This window comes from Natator depressus, chromosome 3 (genome assembly GCF_965152275.1).
Source record: "Natator depressus isolate rNatDep1 chromosome 3, rNatDep2.hap1, whole genome shotgun sequence".
NCBI lineage: Eukaryota > Metazoa > Chordata > Testudines > Cheloniidae > Natator > Natator depressus.
This window is the reverse complement of record NC_134236.1, coordinates 190,702,829-190,717,269: the sequence shown is the minus strand read 5'-3', so window position 1 is coordinate 190,717,269 and position 14,441 is coordinate 190,702,829. Positions and strand designations below refer to the sequence as shown.

Here is a 14,441-nt window from a genome sequence, read left to right as displayed (position 1 = left end):
GGCTGGGGTGAAGCGAAAAGATTGCTGCTAACCTGGTGTGCCATGCTCCCCCCCCCCCCTTGGAAGGGGGTGAGCGTGGACTAGAGGATGATGTGAGAAGGGAGCAATGTGGGTCTGGACACCAACAGAGGGCAAGAGACAGATGGGACACCACCGGTGGAGGGTGCTCCACATGGACTGAGCTAGTTCCCAGAGTTGTCAGTGGGAGGCGCTGTGGTGGTGAGTCCCAACCCCATCACAATGACAAACAGTGAACACTGGAATACCTCCCACCAGATATCACCTTACTTACTACCAAAAATGTTGGAAGGCTTTTGTTTTAAGGAAATTATAAGAGACAGAATCATGGGGGTAAAATGAGTGGGCCTTTTTATTTGAATTACTGAATGACTGGCTGGGGCCATTATAGTAAAGGTTGTAACTGTATGGCCTGATAGCGATCACATATCAGTTTTACATGGTGCAACCCCTTTGGGCCAAATCCTCAGCTGATGTAAAGCAGCACAGCCCTCTTGACTTCAATGGAGCTATAACAATTTACACAAGTTCAGGATAGTTAATGGAGTTAGTGATTTACACCGATATTTCTGCAGAATCAGGTCCATAGTCTTAAGCTGAGCAAATAATTGATTTTTCAGTTCAGTGATTGAGTAGAATTCTTTTTTTTTAAAAAAAAGGCTAGTTTCAAACTGAAAGTGAATTTTTTCTGTTTTTTTTTCTGGCCAAAATGAAAAACAAAAAAATGGTTTGGGTCAAACAAAATATGTTTACTGATGTTTTTATGCTTTAAAGCTAAATTTTGAAGTGAAACATTTTGAAGCAAAATCAGAACATGTGTTTCAAAAATGTTGAAGTGAACAATTTCAACATTTTTTCATTTGTTTTATTCTGTCAAAACTATTTGCTGAATTTGACTCAAATTTGTGAATGGTTTTGGTCACCCCCAAAACACTTTTTTTTTGGGGGGGGGAGGGAGGCGGGCGGGCAATTTACTATTTGACTGAAAATTTTCACACAGAAAAGTCTCAAACTGGTCAGCAGTGCTTTCAAGAGAAAATAGCTTGGCTTTATTCTTTCTGAATGTTTTGACTTTGTAAAAACAAACTCCTTATACCATATCGCTGTCATTTATCTTTTTTGTCAAGCCTCATTTTACATATTGCTGTGTATAATTTATTACCAGTAATTTTCTTTTCTTTCATTGTCTTAAACTACTCAATGGTGGGCTGTGTTTTGTTTTGTTTTTTTCCCAAGAGCAAACAATGGAAATTGCAGGTCATAGCAATGGAAGAACATTCTTGGCTTCATGGCTTACGTGATAGGATAATTACTTCAACACTGTGCTCATATTTGCCCCCCCCCCCCCAGCAAGGAGAGGATTGATATTGTGTTAGCTGGTAGTGAGTAAGCAATATTTGAGAGAGTAAGATCGCTTGGCTGCTTTGTATGGGGGTCATACCCAGCTGGAGTGACTCTTAAAGGAACACTGAGGTTATATTTCAAAGGCAAGCAACAAGACGGGGGAAACTGAAATGGCATCTACATCTGAATAAGAAATGTTAGATCACGCAAAACTGTAATTAACACAGGGCTAAATCATGAGGGCCCTGACTCACTACTTATGTAGGCAAACACTCACTGAAGTCAATGGGCATTTTCCTGAATAGAGAGTAAAAAAACTAAGTAAGGGCTTCAGAAACTGGACCACAGGATTATAGCACGAAAAATTGTGTTAGAGGGATTACATAAAGATGGAGGCTCATGATGAGACCTTAAAGTGGGGTTGGGGGGTGCTCACTTGCATCATTTGTATACCAGTGTAATTCCATGGACTTCAAGAGTTACTTCAGTTTTACACACCAGTATATGTGAAATCAGGGTCTGGTGGTGAGTCATGATACAGCTTTGGGAAGAAAGGGAATAAGTAAATGTTTCTAAATCTAGTCACTCCAGCTTTTACTACAGTATAAGCTTCCCTTCTTTAACATGCTGTAGTGAGGTGGAGTGGCCTCCCTCCAAGGCTGACCAGGAGGAACCACTCCCTGCCACCAGGTGGGCAGAGTGAGGCCAGGCCTTCTCCCCTGCACTGGAAGCAGAGGGCAGGGCAGCAAGCATAAAAAGCAGGGCCTCCAGCTTAGTTGGGCTGGAGCCAGTGAAAGAGGCAGACGCCCCTGCCTTGCTGCCATCCGCCAAATACCCCGAGGAGCTGCTTGGATTGTCGGCCACCGAGGACCCGTGAACAATGTAGCCCTACGAACAGACTGGGGTAGGAAGTAGCCCAGGGAAACCAGATATTAGTCCGATTGTGGTACTGGTAGCTGAGTCAGCATGGTGTGATGGGATCCCCACTAACCCAGTGGCGGGATCACTCGCCACTGCTAGAGTCCTGGAAAGGGACCCAGTGGAGTAGGTTGAGCTGTAGTCCCCCTACACCCTGCTGCCGACCCCACCTCTGGAGGCAGCCTACCCAACGGAGGCTGAAAGGCCTGTGTTTGTTTGTGGTCTGCCCAAACCAGGAAGCTGGGCTAAAGACAACTAACTGCTCTGCCCTGCCCAGAGATCCAGAGCCTGGTTGTGTGTGCTGTCTGCCCCAGCCAGGGAGGCTGGGCTAAAGACTAACTGTGCTGCCCCCCACAGAGCTAGCGCCTGATGGTGGTTGCTGTCTGCCCAAGCAAGGGAGCTTGGGTGACAGATTGCTGGTTTCCCACCTCTGCCCCAAGGGGTCAGGGCCCTAGACCATTAACTGTTACTATACCTTGCTAATCCCCTGCCAATTGATTATTGAAAACTAGGTGACATAGTGAGACGGAGTGGCCTCCCTCAAAGGCTGACTGGGAGGAATCACTCAAAGCCACTACACATGCGTTCAGGTTCGGGCAGAGCAAACTGGTCTCTCGCAGACCTGAGCTAGGCGACTGCTTCATGTCTATAGTCTACTGCCTCCTAACCTTTACCACCAGGTATCTGATGATTTTTTGGAATCTTGCTGGATTGTGCCTGTCATAAATATAAAGGGAAGGGTAAACCCCTTTAAAATCCCTCCTGGCCAGAGGAAAAATCCTCTCACCTGTAAAGGGTTAAGAAGCTAAAGGTAACCTCGCTGGCACCTGACCAAAATGACCAATGAGAAGACAAGATACTTTCAAAAGCTGGGAGGAGGGAGAGAAACAAAGGGTCTGTGTCTGTCGGTATGCTGCTTTTGCTGGGGATAGAACAGGAATGGAGTCTTAGAACTTTTAGTAAGTAAGCTAGCTAGGTATGTTAGATTATGATTTCTTTAAATGGCTGAGAAAAGAACTGTGCTGAATAGAATGACTATTTCTGTTTGTGTGTCTTTTTGTAACTTAAGGTTTTGCCTAGAGGGATTCTCTATGTTTTGAATCTAATTACCCTGTAAGGTATCTACCATCCTGATTTTACAGGGGTGATTCCTTTACTTCTATTTCTATTACATTTCTTCTTGTAAGAAAACTGAATGCTTTTTCATTGTTCTCAGATCCAAGGGTTTGGGTCTGTGGTCATCTATGCAAATTGGTGACGATTTTTACCAAACCTTTCCCAGGAAGTGGGGTGCAAGGGTTGGGAGGATTTGGGGGGGAAAGACGTGTCCAAACTACGTTTCCCAGTAAACCCAGTTAGAGTTTGGTGGTGGCAGTGAATATTCCAAGGACAAAGGATAAAATTAATTTGTACCTTGGGGAAGTTTTAACCTAAGCTGGTAAAAGTAAGCTTAGGAGGTTTTCATGCAGGTCCCCATATCTGTACCCTAGAGTTCAGAGTGGGGGAGGAACCTTGACAGTGCCAAAGCAGGAGCAGGTCAGACTCTCTTGGCCAGATTCTGATGTCATTTACACCACTCTTAGTGAGTGGTCAGATCCGTAGCTAGTGTAAATTGGGTAATGCATCTGTACCAATATATACCAGTTGAGGATCTGGGCCTGGAATACTTGCACTAGAACCAAAACCAGTGTGAGATGATAACCGGTTTCTCTCAATCTTCCTGTCCTCTTATCTCCAAATTCCTCTGCTCTCTCACAGGCCTTTTCTCTCAAAGAATTTACTGAAATTCGTGAACACAAAACCAACAGTTGCTATTCTCCTTTGTTTTTCTCTTTTAATACACTGCCATGTATGAGAGCTGTTTATCTTCATTCTTCCGAGGAGATCATTTATCTTGTGCCTGAAAATCACTAGCTCTGTGTGTATGGTCTGAACTAAAGGTAAACCATGGAATACCTTATGCTTCATATTTTAATGATCAGTTCATAATTAAGGGTTCTCGTAGTGGCAAAAATAATTACCTGAAGGCAGAGCCTCTGCAGGGTTTCCAAGACTTGGAAGAAAAGATGGATACTACATCATCGATAGTCTCTGCAGAATGGAAAATTCCAGCTTTGCTGTAACTCTGACTTCTAGAGAGCAAGTAGCTATACCCATTATATCCAGCTGCACCGGAAAAGTAGCCTGTACAGTATAGGAACAGCAGGACGCTGCTCTCCATGAGTATGTAAGGGCTTTCAAACTCTAATGGAGAATACCATTGCAGTAATCAACCTTGTAGGGAAGCACTTGAAGCAATCCTGTCTCAGAAGTGTTTGCTCCTGGCAGAGGAGCAGCCCTCTGCACAGGACAGAACTGGGGCAGGTGCTTTAGTAATACACAAAGACACTGCGTGTTCCGTACATTGTTGCTTGAGCATTTTCTGCCTGGATATTTAAAAGCATTGTGTATCTGAAAGAAAAGGATGCTGCATAAGGTATCTTTAAAGCCCCTACCATTCCTCCCTATCCCCACAGTCAAACCCATTGTCTAGGCTCTGATTGTTTCTCTTCTCAGCTATTATAAGGTCTGGGCCTAAATGACTCTCACATCTCCTCCTTTTCATGGAGTTCAAAATGCAGCTGTAAAAATAATCTTTCTTGGTCTCTCCTCTGACCATGTCCAACTCCCTTCACTGGCTTTTCTTCATCACACATCACATTTCACCTCCATGGCTTAGCTTGCAAGGCCCCGTACAACTTACTGCTTGCTCACCTCTCTGCTCCCATCTTCATCTTTCACTCTCACTTCACTCTCTTCTATCCAGCCCAGGGCCTCTTCCTCTCTTTCTCCCACTCTGGACGTTGTGCATTTATGCTTTTATCCAGACTAGCATTGGTCAGGAGATTTCCATTGGAATGATTTTCCAATAGAAAATGCAGTTTCTGGTAAATAGAAATTTTGGATTTTTCCCTACAAATGTTTGATTTTTCCTTTGGGGAAAATCAGAATGAAATATTTTGCGTCAGTTTGACCTGAATTGGAATATTTCATTTTTTTTGAAGCAACCCAGAACATTTAAAATTAGTTCAACATCATATTAAGATGCAGTTTCCTATCAGCACATTGTCTTATAGGAGTTGTAGTTCTGATTCACATTCTCTCCTATGGGCTGGACTCCCTGAAGTCACATAAGGGAATGTGGATTTCCCTTGGACTGAGCTGTGAGATCAATCCTGGGAGTCACATGATGTAGTGCATTATGGGACATGTAGCCTGGCCCAGAGCAAAGAATGGGAATAGTGCTTGGGGTATGCTACAGACCCCCAGGATCCCATTTGGATATGGATAGAGACTTCTCTAATATTTTAAATGAAATAAATACTACTGGGAATTGTGTGATTATAGGAAACTTTAATTTCTCAGATATAGCCTGGAAGACAAGTGCTACAAATAATGGTAAGGCTCAGATATTCCTGGATGTGATAGCTGACTGATTTCTTCATCAAATAGTCACCAAACCAACACAAAGTGATGCCATTTTAGATTTGGTGAATAGTGAGGACCTCATAGGAGAACTGGTTGTGGGGGACAGACTTGGTTCAAGTGATCATGAGCTAATTCAGTTTAAAATGTAAGGATAAACAAAAATAGCTCTGGAACTCGAGTCCCTGACTTCAAAACTTTAAAAAATTAATGCAATTAGTTAGGCAAGTGGACTGGACTGAGGAACTCAAGAATCTGAATGTGGAGGAGGCTTGGAATTATTTTGAATCCAAGTTGCAGGAGGTATCTGAAGCCTTCATCCCAAAAAAGGGGGAGAAATTTGTAGGGAAGGGTTGCAGACCAGACTGGATGAGCAAGCATCTTGAACAGGTTATTAACCAAAAGGAACAGAAGATGAATCAGCAAGGAAAGTTACCTCTTGGAGATCAGAAAGTGTGGGGAAAAAGTGAGAACTGCCAAAAGCCAAGCAGAGTTGGATCTTGCGAAGGAAATTAAAACCAATAGTGAGAGGTTCTACAACCATACATAAATAAGGGAAGAAGAAGTGGGACCACTAAGTACTGAGGATGGGGAAGAGATTTGGCCCAACATCTAAATGAATACTTTGCCTCAGTTTTTAATAAGAGCAATGAGGAGCTTAGGGGTTGCTTCAGGGTGGCTAATGGAAATAAGGATATGGAAGTAGAAATTATCACATGCAAGGTGGAAGGCAAACTCAAATAGCTTAATGGGACTAAATTGGGCGGCCTGGATAATTGCCATCCAAGATTATTAAAGAAACTGGCACATGAACTTGGAAGCCTAATAGCAAAGATTTTAATGAATCTGTTAACTCAGGGATCATACATATGACTGGAGACCTGCTAATATAGTACCTATTTTTAAAAAAGAAATAAAGTGATCTGGGAAATTCCTGACCTTTGATCTAGTTTGATCTTGTAATGAATTTTGAAAGAGAAAGTAGCTAAGGACATAGGGGAAACTGGGATAAAATATAACATGGTTTTACAAGAGGTAGATTGTGCCAGATCAACCTGAACTTTCTTTGAGAAGATAACTTTTTTTTTTTTTAGACAAAAGGAAATGCAGTCAATCTAATCTACCTAGTTTTCAGTAAGGCACTTGATCCAGTTCCACATGAGAAGAGGACATTACAATGGGTAATACTGAAAGGAGAACGGTCAGGCTGCAACGAGGTTACTAGTGGAGTTCCTCAGGGATCAGTTTTGGGAGCAATCTTATTTAACTTTTTAATTAATGATCTTGGCACAAAAAGGGGTGTGTGCTAATAAAATCTGTGGATGACACAAAGTTGGGAGGTACTCCCAATAGGGAGGAAGACCAGCATATCCTACAAAAAGATCTGGACAAGCTTGTAAACTAGAATAATAGAAACTGGATGAAATTTAATAGTGCAAAGTGAAAGATCATGCATTTAGGAACCAACAACAAACTGGAGACTTATCAATTGGAAGCAATAGAGGAAGAGAGAGACCTGGGTGTACTGGCTGATCAAAGGATGACTATGAGCCACCAATGTGACGTGGCAGTGAAAAAGGCTAATGCAATCCTAAGTTGCATCAGGCAAAGTATTTCCAGTAGAGATAAGGAAGTGGTAGTACCATTATACAAGGCACTGGTGAGACCTCATATGGACTACTGTGGGCAACTCTAGCCTCCCATGTTTAAGAGAGATTAATTCAAACTGGAACATATGCACAGAAGGGCTACTAGGATGATCAGAGGAATGGAAAATTCTCCTTTTGAGAGGAAACTCAAAGAGCTTGGCTTGTTTAGCCAGTGGTTCTCAAACTGTGGATTGGGAACCCAAAACCCATTTACACCAGCTTGTCAACCATAAGCAGCCAGTTCTGAATGAGCATTTTTACAGCAACTCTTGAAACTCATGGAAAAACAAAATTCTCTCAAGGAGATTCCTAAAGGTATCACATCACTGTGTCCCCACTATCTTTCCACATTTCCATCAAATATATAGAACCTTCTGCATTAGAGTTAGGATTTAATAAATGTTGCTTTTTCATTCATAAGCCCATTTCCAAGGGAATGGATTGGACAGCTTACTGCCATTAAGTCTTTTTTCCTACCCTATTTGGAACATTTACCATCATTTTTATTTTAAACTGTATTTGTCATTTTTTTATTGTGTACTTGATATCTTTTACAGATGTACTTAATTTTTTTTATTAGAATAAATTGATATTTAAAAAAAACTTCTGGTTGTTGACAGTGCTTGCTCAGAGATGAACCATACATTTTTTTTTCTGGTAATATCATGGCACATTCTCACAGTTCCTACTATGATCAACCCCAGCTCTCACTTCTCTCTCGCGCGCGCTACCCTGTTGTGAAACTGACTAGAAACAGAAAGCATAATAATGATAGGGACAGCACAGCTGAGGAACCATGTGGGTTGGGGGCACTTAATATGAACAAATATTTACTGTGAATTCTGCTTTTTAGGGGGAGTTGTTGCTGACAAATATTATTTAAAATCTAACAGAAGCCCAAACTTGCTCCTTTTGTAAGACAGGATTTCCACTGTAGAATGTTGGATGCTTCTTTTGCCATAGGGAATATTTTCATAACATGTCAGACTTCAAAGCTGCTAAATGTCTTATTTCACCTTCATTTTAAACCTGTGAAATTCCCTTTTGTGGAATGATGAAGCACCCAGTAACATTGGGAACACAATTGTAATTGTGCCCCTTAATGTCAAGCTAAACATTATGAATTCAGTTAAATATAAAACCAAAATATTATGGAGGATAGACACAAAGGTTATTTAAACTTAAAGTTCACATAAAATATGCATGGACTGATTTAAATATTTATAATCCTGCCACCATAGAAATAGAGGTTATGAATTCTTTATAGCATCTGGGCCATTGTGTGGGCCATCTAGTTATAATATCCATAACCATAGCCTTTTCACTATAGGCATGAAATTCTGAACTTAATTACACCAGTATAAATCAGGAGTAACTCCTATAAAATCAGGGAGTTAAACCAAAGTAAAACTTGTGTGCAAGTCCAGAATTAGGCAGAGTATCCCATCCGGAATGGCTACACTTAGTTGCACTTGGGCCCCATCCTCATCTGCACCAGAGCTCATTCAGCACAGCTGAGGAGGTGGCTTTAAGACACCCCTGCAGTCCTCTGATCCCTAGGCCAGCTGAGGTCAGCTTGGCCCCAAGCATAACTCAGAACACCAGCTTGTCGAGACCCCATGGGTTCTGTCTAAACCCCATCAGGACACCACGTGTAGCAATGAGGGGGTGGCACAATACTATGACAACTAGTTCTATGCCACCTCAGGATTCTCCCGTGTCAAGGGCATCCCCAGCTGCCTATTAAGGGCATCTTTAATGCCCCTTTGCACTGTGCTGAAACCCCATGATTCTTATTCATGAAAATAGAAGCTGCAGGTATTTTAGAGCCTTTGGAAACCAGGCTACTTTTATTTAGGGGCCTAAATATAGACCCAGCCCCACCCCCCAACTTTAGGCACCCAAGTTTTAAAACGTCAACCAATATCATTAGTAGAAATGTTCAATAGTAATGTTTTGCTAGAAGCTAATTCTCACTCATGTCATTCTGCTGCTCTTGTAAATGTCAGGCTAGCAGCACTCCGATCATGCAATGGCTTACTCAAGAGCCCATACTTTATAAGGCTAAAACAAAGCCCGTGATGTAACAGGCTAGGTGACATGTTAATAAGAAATGTATTGCTGTATGGTCTCCACAGGAGAAATAAAGATTTCTGTCCTAATTCTCCTTTGACAACCTATTATACTCCGACCTCAAGTGGCTTGGAAACAGCTGAGAGAGTTCACTTTTTAAAGCAGTTCTCAAAGGCTTTTCTTACAATGCCCACAACATGGAGAGATGTCAAAAACATTCAATTACTTGTGTCTTGAAGGGTTATGATGTGAATTTTTAATTGGGCAAACCTCACTCCCACTCTCTGTCAGTATGACAGAAGCACTGTACCCAGCCTTGGGCTAATTACTCTGTCACACAAACTAAGGGAAAATCTTTAACTGGTGTAAATTGTCATACCTCCTTTGAATTTCAGGGAAGGCAATGGAGCAAGGTCAATTTACACCAGCTGAAGATCTGGCCCAATATAGTTTAGGATAAGAGGATGAGATCATTCTTTACTTTATACAACATGGCATCAGCATTACTCTCCAATATTTAACAGCTCAGTTGTCTTTTCACTGAATTTCCTTGCCACTCAATATTGAAAGTTTATAGATGATTACAGTGGGCTGCGGGAGAGGGGAACAAGGGAGGGGATTTCTACTTCTGGAGGAAATCAGGTGAATTCAGAGTCTGACTGTCTTTAGGAACAATGCTAAACCTACCTCTTCTAAAAGGTCTTTCCATCATAAGAATGACACTCCCTTCTACCCCATAAATCCCAATCAAGCATACAACAAAGGAAATTAACAAAACCGTTTTAAAAAAGAAGCAGCACAGTTTATCCTGGAAAAAGGAGACATGCCAGAGACTCCATGAAATCCAGTGGAAACTACTGCTGTCAATTTTAGGTAGGAGGTGCTCACGTGCTATGCTGATGGGCAGTAGAATAAAACACTAGATGTCAGGCTATGTATCCTGGTGAGTCATAGATGCTTGGGATGAATAAAGAGCCTCCCTACTCTGCAAATGTCACAAAACTCTGAGGTCCTGTTTGCAAGAACTCTCACGTCTCTCAAACAGGTGACTACAGGTCTTGTGTGAGCTTGGTGATGTGAGGGATCCAGTCCCAGCACTGTGATTTAATCTCATTTTTAGATCTAGGTCTGGTCTTAGATCCAGCTGAAACCAAACCTTTGATACCTGCTTCAAATTACAACTCACTCAAGCAAAAACAATTCTCTGCATAAGTAACATGTTTGCCCCAGATGATGATATTTTAAAATGGCTTTTTGTTGGCTCAAATATGATTAGTGTGGATCAGGATATTACTGTGCCCTGTCCTATATTTCCAGCTAATTCATACTGAATCTAGGACCAGCTATATAGACTGTCCTTGCCTTGATTGTATGGATAGCATTTTCCGTGGAAGCACTGCAATATTTGAAACACAATGGCTTATTTCAATTTATTCCTCATGTTTTTAGGCTCTTGTATTAAATGGATCAAGTTTGTGTTGGTGTTTTAGAGGGTGATCTTGTCAGACAGGGACCACGACCTTTCCTGTTTGTCCTTCCTGCCCTCTGCTCCCCTCTTGTTCCTTTCTCCATCACTGCTGGAAAGTCCTCTTCTCTCTGTTACTCATGTCAATGTCACTTTCATCTCCTCCTTTCCTCTCCCTTATTGAGCCTGTCACTTAGTATTGTTTTTCCTCTACATCCGATGAAGTGAGCTGTAGCTCACGAAAGCTTATGCTCAAATAAATTGGTTAGTCTCTAAGGTGCCACAAGTACTCCTTTTCTTTTTTCCTCTACAGCATTTCTAAATTCCACCCTTTCCTTTCCATCCCTATAAACAAATCCCTTATCTTACGCTGACCTATTTTCTCTCTCTCTCTGGCTTCCCAGCTTGTTCCCTGCAGTCCATCAAAGATGTCACTGCCAAAATCATCTTCCTCACCTTCCGCTTGGACAATGTCACTCTCCTGATGACCTTACTGGCTGCTGCTCACATTCCACATCAAGGGCAGCCAGTTTGAAGGCGCTGCACAGCTCCGCTGTTGCCTACTATTCTGGTTCCATTTCCCCTAGCTCTCATCTCTCCCCTGCTCCCCCATGCTTCCTTTCTTCTGACCATGTTCCCTTTTTAACACTTCCACTTGGTCCCTTCTCATATTCTTATGCTTGCGCCTGCTCTCATGTTGCTCCTGGGACTCCCTCCTTTACCAGATGAATCAAGAATCTTCTCTGCATTTCAAATACAGCTTTAAAACACACTGCTCCAAAGCCTGACAATATTCATTTACCAGTTCAAGGTGGAAGGTCCCTTGAAATATGTATTAACTACTTATGCTAAACAATCTGTTCCACCTTGTATTTAGCTGTGACGCGCTGCATGTTTCCCAGACCTGAAGAAGAGCTCTGTGGAAGCTCAAAAGCTTGTCTCTTGCACCAACAGAAGTTGGTCCAATAAAAGATACTACCTCAACCACCTTGTGTCTCTATTCAAAGCATAAGCTTTTTAGAGACAGAGTCATCTTTCATGTTTTGTCCACACTATTACTGCTGGATAAATGATGATATGTTAATAGTAGTAATAACATATGCTATTCTCTTGGCTCTAGATGTAAAAAGGCATACATGTAAAGGTCATCTTTGTGTAGTGTACTTTGTTTGTTTCAATTTAAATAAACTTCTGGCTTAGTCACTCATTTGGGATAAGCATATTGTAGTTAAAACACAGGATTTAATAACTGCAATCAAGTCATTAAGTAGATTAATAAGGTGTGAAACTGACCACCCCTGCACTTTACATTCTTTGGCTATTTTCCAAGTGCATTGTCATTCATGGATGCCTCCCTCTTCTACACAGTCCGGGTGAAATCCTGGCTCCATTGAAGTCAGTGGGAACAATGGATCCAGAATTTCACCCTTTCTGGGTGCTTGTTGTTCTTTTAAATTGCACTAGAGGATTTTGAAATGGTTTTAAAAATAGCTGGCTGAAAAGAATCCCATGTAAGAATAAATGTATCATCATCTCCCCTATCATTTTTGTGCCAGTGTATCTGTGTAACATCTCTTTAACCATCAAGCCTGGCTTTCCTTGTTCTTTTTAATCACGCTTGGAAATCAAATCAATTTGCAATTTTGCTTTCAGGATTCCCAAATTCATAAAATTTGTAACCACACCTTCCAACATTAAACCACAAGTCAATTGAAAAGAATGACAGTAGTTGTCCTGTCCAATGGATGGAGAAAATGCCAAGGACATGTTGAGATTGTTCAGCAGAGCTATACACTGGGTGATTTAGAACAGCTGATAAGAGCTGGTCGATTTTACATTGGAGACTGCCAACTAATCCAAATCAAAACATTGCACAAAGATGGTTCAATTTTATCAAAGTTCTCACAGAACAGAGACCAGGGTCTGATGGAATCCTACGTGGCAGCTCATCAACCTGGCTCCTCATCAGCCCATCTGGCCCCCAGCTTAGCTGAGGCTTTTAGGCTCCCAGATGCTCTTCAGCCTGCCAGGCCTGAGTCAGGGCTCCATTCCCTTTCACAGGGGACTGAAATCTTTGGGTTTTGTCCCAAATCAGAATGGAACTAGATTCTGAAATACCAATATCCTCCGTGAAACTGAATTACCCTTCTCCACATTATATCTGTGGTCAGCCATAGAGCTAGACATGACAAGGTTATAAGCTGTGCTTATCATTCACAGCAATCTTTCATTAATATGAAACAGAGATGACATCAATGAGCTTATTGTATAGCTAAAGATTACCCAGGAGCATGTGATAGGCACAGTGCATTGCATGGTTTTGTATATTCCTTTATTGTGAATTGCACCCTGGTGTAGAGAGCCTGCACAAGGTCTATGCACCACTTAAGTCCTGTTTAAACCTACAAAATATAGTTTAAATGAGACTTAAGCAATGCATGAGCCTTGGTGCCAGGCCTCTGCACTGTGATGAATTTCACCCTTAGTATCAAAAGAAAACTGATACTGAGCTGTCTCACATCTTCCATACTTAAAAATTGGCATACATTATAATGGCAGTAGTTGTCCTGTCCAATGGATTGAGAAAATACCACAGACATCCTGTGGTGAAGCAGAGGAACCACCCACCAGCATAGAAGGGGTTAAGGAGAGCATTTGGTTTCAGCTAGCTCCTCCCCATTATACCTACAGCCCATGCCAGGCGTGGAGGGGAGAGAAAAGGAGGGAGCCTGGCTCAGTTCAGGGACGACAGGCGAAGAGGCAGGAGCTAGCTGCCTCCCTACCTGAGGAAAGGATCGCTAGCCTGCTGGCCAAGACAGCCACCAGGGACCCAAGTAGTGTCTTTTTGGCCAAAGGAGATGGAGAATGAGACCTAGGAGCACCTGGCCTGAAAGGAACCTCGGTGACTGAAGCATGGAGACCTTGTGGGGGTTCTGATCCCGCCAAACTTACAGCTGCCCTGCCCCGAGGAATCTGGGACCACATCAGGATGTCATCCAGGGCCCACAAGGGGGCACTACTAAGAGACAAGCCACCACAGGAGCTTGGACTATAGGGGCCATGCCTCAAACTAAAGGGGCAATAGTAGGAAGTAGCCCAGGGCATTGAACATAGACTCCCTGCTGGGAGGTCCCCTACTCAGGGGTGACATACACAGGGCCCTGGGCTATGACCTGATGGAGTGGGAGGGAACAGGTCCCCCTACTCCCCCTGCCTTAAAGACTGAGGCACCTCAACTACAGAAGCAGGGGCAGGAAGCCAGGTACTCTAGCCACTAGGCCAACTGGCCCTCCAGGCTCCACCACCACCTCTTGTTACATAGCCCTATAACAAAGACCATGGAATCAATCCCTTATGTGGAATGGAGGGGGGGAAGTATGCATGGCAAAAAGATGTTTCAAAAAAAATGTTCCAGAAAGTGGTACACCCTCTCACCTTGATATGCAATGAGAGCCCCACCTATTGTGCATGTGGTTTTAAGAAAGAGGCAATACTGGCTACCTAAGTGC

The 14,441-nt window shown here is 42.5% G+C and overlaps 1 protein-coding gene across 1 annotated transcript in view; it reads right to left on the bottom strand.

Annotated features, from left to right (window-relative positions):
• Nucleotides 1-14,441, bottom strand: part of PCSK2 (proprotein convertase subtilisin/kexin type 2) — a 203,848-nt gene that overhangs the window by 81,282 nt on the left and 108,125 nt on the right. The gene's annotated exons all lie outside the window — the stretch shown is intronic.